The 5,123-nt window shown below is 37.0% G+C and overlaps 1 non-coding gene across 1 annotated transcript; it reads right to left on the reverse strand.

The window, feature by feature from the left end:
- Positions 1 to 1,406: 1,406 nt before the first annotated feature.
- On the reverse strand, positions 1,407 to 1,490 carry Trnal-caa. The gene has a single exon. It is a non-coding gene; the product is annotated as a tRNA-Leu (tRNA).
- Positions 1,491 to 5,123: the final 3,633 nt, after the last annotated feature.

The following is a 5,123-nucleotide window of genomic DNA, read 5'->3' on the forward strand; positions in this document are numbered from 1 at the left end:
ATGTACTGTACTCTGTAGTCTATATACACAGGGATAATAAACATAAAACTCCGTTGCTTATTTTATCTCTTATAGATCTTTATCTCAACAGATTTCTACTATTTTTTTTGCTGAGCTAAAAAATTGCTGTCAAATTACATCTTATCGATCGATAAAATTGGTATAAAAAAATTTTAGATGAGAAATGTGAACATGGTGGTTTGTTCGGTCGTGACTTTTCAATAATTTTTGACATAAAAAACATAGATTTTGCAGCAAACATATATGTTTGCTGCAAAATCTATGTTTTTTATGTCAAAAATTATTGAAAAGTCACGACCGAACAAACCACCATGTTCACATTTCTCATCTAAAATTTTGGTAAAATTTTGCGATATATCGCCAAATTTTGCACAAATAAGAGGGAGAAAAATGAAATACATTTTCAAAACTTGAGACGAAATAATTTCGAAAAACTAAACTTTTACCTGAGTTTGTGTCGGCCTTTTCTATATTTCCCCGACGAAAGCAGCCGAAAAGATTAATGAAAATATACCCCCAAAACGCCTGAATGGAAAGGCAAAACTTCCTAACCTGAAAACTATGATAACAACGATGAAACCAAGCTGAAAGGAATCGAAAAATATGTAAAACAAAGGCGAAAAACGGCATATAACTCGGCGAATAGCTTTGTACTACAAAAAATACAAATATTGTTTTTTGCATAATAAGCCTCGTTTCCATGTTGAGCGAAGGCGCGGTTACTAAGTTTCGCAATTGGTCTATCAAAATTTAATGACTACAAACCAGTGAACTCTAATAAGACTGGAACGACAACTCAACAATAAAGAGTACTAGTCATTGGATGAAGCCGATTTGAATATAATTTGCTGAAATTTGCTGATTAAGGCGGCAGCCGCGCGAGCAAATCAAGCCTTCAAAAGAACTGGGGAGAGTGAGAATTCCGTGAAAATCGTATTTTTTGGCAAAAAATTGCCAGAAAAGTGCAATTTTTATTTGACCACTTCAACTTTAAACAGCGAATTTACCCTTTTTGGATAGACCTAAGTAATCCGCATCATCTTTTTGTAAAAACCGGCAAGGTACCAGCTTTGTACTTGAAATATTTAAAGAATTTGAACGGGCCGAAAAAAAACTTCGCCTTCAACTCGCAAAAAAAATAGGTTTGCACCTTTTCACGTTCATAAAACTTGTTTTTTAGTAAAATCTAAGTGTCAATGCTTGTTTTAAGCTTTTATTCATGATCAGATGAGATGGATTTGAGTATAAAAACCGGCGTTGTTTTGGTGGTGTAATTTCAACGCTTGGCCTTCATGGCGGCCATCAGTGCTGGCTTCAAAGATGGCGGCCAAGTTATCGTTCCAGTCTTTTTAGAGTTCACTGCTACAAACATCAAAAAAGCATAGTGCTAGGAGTAGGAATCGAACCCACGAAGTGCAACGCACATTAGATCTTGAGTCTAACGCCTTTACCAACTCGGCCATCCTAGCATTTTGTCAGTGGCGTAGCCAGCCTGACAATTTGGTCATGCTATGCAAATTTTAAGTCATTAGAATTATTAAACTCTTTAGAAATTCATTGTTTTCGCAGTCAATGAACACCAAAATATTAGCATAGCATGACTAAATTGTCGGCTGGCTACGCCACTGCATTTTGTATTTTAAAGTGATAAATATCTAAAAAACTCTAGTTGTTTGCGACTGGAATAAATTAACTCCAAGTTCTTATGAATACATAATCAGTGACATAATCTTCGGGTGATTGTCGGATGCGAATCGGGTTGAATAATTAATTAGGGTTAAGGTCTTAAAGGAGCAAGGCACGTCATGAATACATAATGTGCACCAGGCCTTTGCATACTAATTACTTTCAACATGCCTTTGCATACTAATCACTTCCGTCCCTGAAGTGGGGGGTATCACTACTGTGATACGCGCGTACGACAGCACTGCCGGTTTCTGTTCCAACATTAATTAAGGACGATCCACTGGTTTCCCTTATACTTTCTTTCCATCTTCTTCGCAGCGGTAGCTCTTGGTCTCCTACATCTTCATTTGATTGAATACGAATCTGATTCACAAAAACGTTTCCAACTTCTCCTTCGACACATATAACCTCACCTCAATTTTGCGCTAAGACATCCCTTCATTGTTCATTTCGATTATCAGGCCCTCTCTTCGCCATCTTTGGTCCACAAAAAGAATATTCTGCATTTCTTGTACAACTTAATACCATAAGAATAAACGAGAAAACATATGGAAGGCACTACCGACATAAAATGCGCAAGTTCAGATCAACATATCTTATTTCCAACTCACAAGATAGCATTTACTGCAAATTAAGATAATTATCGACTGGACTTAGACTTTTGAGACGTTACTGAATGTAATAAAAATCAAATCCAAGAGAGTTTATAGCTCCTTTAAAAGCAATTTGTTGGGGTTAAATATTTATACCGTTTAGTGCAACGCTAATGAAGTATACATAAAGAGCGGGAATAAACTTGTATTCATTTGTGATAGCTAAAATTTGTTAAAACACTGTTTCAGTAAGTTTTTAAACAGTTAAGCCCGCCGCACACGTGAGCTATCAGCTGAGCTAAAGATCACGCGTCGCTGTTAGCTCAGCAAGTTACTCTCGTGTGCGGATAGTTTTTCGTGAGGAATTCGCCTCGAGAGGCAAATTTCTCTCGTGTGCGGATGGTTTTCGGGCTGTGCTAACTGCCTCGCGAATTCGTTAGCTCAGCTAATAGAGAGTTTGGGAAACGCGACGTCGTCACGACGGCAACGTGGAAACGTGCGCGGTTAGAGTGGATCGAGTTAGAATCCACGTTGCGAGACTGGTCGCCGTTCTGTTGCCAACGCCAGTTGAGCTATTTTGCCGTAGTCTTGACAACCTCGACTTATTATGGATGCAGAGAAGTAAGTTTATACTGTTTTTTTTAAGTTTTGTTGATTTAAGGACATCAAAAATGAGCAAGGTCAATAACAAATGACAAAAAATAAGGAAATATATGTTTTTTGCAGAAAACTTCCTCCCATGAAATGGACGCCAGCTCATGACAAGCATTTGCTTCGTGAAATACTAGCCGAGCGACCCTTCGACCATCCCAAAGGATCTCGTCAAATCGGAGCTGTTTGGCAAAGAATCGCAGACAATCTTAACTCGAAAATAGAAGTTTCATTTAATTTAACCAGCATTAGAGGCGTCAGAGAAAGGTATGGGCTGCTAGAAACGAAGTATAAAAGAAACATGGCGAGCGAGCTGAATTCGAGTGGCGTAAATATCGAACCGAGTGAATTTGACCTGGCAATGGAAGACATTGTGGGTCAATTTGCAAATCAAGAAGAAAATACGTTAAAGATTAAAGAAGCTAAAGAGGCTGCAAACTTGTCTAGTAAAACAGAGGCAGAAAACATACGTCGAACGGCCATGGAGACTTTTGGCGAGACAAAGAAACGCGAGAGAGCAAGCGAAGACCGAGATTCTGACGAGGAAGAAGATAGTTCTTCCTCTTCATCAGGCGTTTACCGCTCTGCCAAGAAACGCAGATCGAATGTTATGGATTATTTGCTGAAATCATCTGAGTCTGAAAAAGAAATTAGACAACAAGAGCTAGAAGTAAAGAAGATGGAAATAGAGATTCGGAAGCAAGAATTGGAAGCGCAAAAGAAACGAGACAAGAGTATGCTCCTAGCAATAATGAAACTTGCAAACAAGGACTAAACCTATTTCGACAACAATTTTGAGTAAAAACGTGAGATGCTTATTTTTTTGCAGTCTTTATACTGTGCATATGTTGTGTTTTTGCTGTTGTTTGTATTTCGCATGAAATGATTACACTGTTATTTTTAGGGAGTTATTTTAACACCAAAAAAGGGGTCAAAAAAAAAGGTTCAAAATGAGTAGCTTTTTGGAGTAACAAATAACTCCACTTCTGGTGTTATAATTTAACACCGCTTTTGGAGTTAATTTAACTCCAATTCTGAACTTAAAACATAACTCCATTTTTGGAGTTAAAAACATTTAACACCGTTTTAGGTGTTAGGCCGGTTTTCTACTATATAGGTAAATTACTTCGATCGAAGGAAATTTTTCGCTTGATTTTCTTTTCAATTGTGATCTATCCAGTAAATCTGCCTCGGTTTAATTTCACAATTGAAAAGATAAATAAATTGAGCGAAATATTCCGTTCCATCGAAGATTTCTACCTATAATACCGATCGAGTCAACAAACAATGCAGCACAAATATCGTTATTATATTATTATAATATTGAATACATGAGATCAATTACATTTCTGTTTGAGTACAGCAAGTCAACTACGCATTAAAGGAATTGCTTCTATAGTATAGCTCTTTAATACTTTTTATTTACACTTTAACACACATGCACATTTGCAAAAAATTTAGAAAATGTTTTTAAGTGGAGTACCATGCATGCCCAAAACATAATGGTATAGTAATTAAGACACTGGTTGTTCAGTTCTACTAGAGCTCTACTAAGCTAAGACTCACTGTACCAAGATGATGACCTGGCTGTATAAGCAATACTGATCCACGTTTCTTCTTTTACAATTTTTCTCGTAGTAAAATTTTCGGAGGTTTCCTGTTGTGCCAATTGCACGAAACGAGTCTTCAATCTACGAACAAATAGAAAAATTGCATGTATATGAGTGTAAATTCGAGTAGTGTGCTTTGTATGCATATAACAGAGCACATTGTTCAACAGACCTTCAAAATCTATATGTTCTATGTGATCCACAATGCAAACATACTCAAACAAATAAGCAGAAACATGTGAGTATAAGGAAGGAATAATTTCAAGTAACTTAGGCTTAGCTAATATAAAAAGAATAGGAAAAAAATTCCACATACCTAGATTTACTGCATCATGGTAAGTTGCTTCGTCCATTGAGAATTGAACAGTTATTTTGGGGTGTTTTCAACATCGTTCCTAGGTTAGGGCCTGGTTAGGGCTTTCCTGTATTGAAATTTGTGTTTGAGTTTCCCATTGGCATTGCTTCTTCTACCCTCTACCGGGCATTGTGGACTTCTGTCCTAGCTTCTACTGCTTCTAAAGATACGAATTCGAATTGTTATAGACTATTAAAATATCCCAGG

This window comes from Dendronephthya gigantea, unplaced genomic scaffold, assembly GCF_004324835.1.
Source record: "Dendronephthya gigantea isolate DGI-Jeju-01 unplaced genomic scaffold, DenGig_1.0 000183F, whole genome shotgun sequence".
Lineage (NCBI taxonomy): Eukaryota > Metazoa > Cnidaria > Anthozoa > Malacalcyonacea > Nephtheidae > Dendronephthya > Dendronephthya gigantea.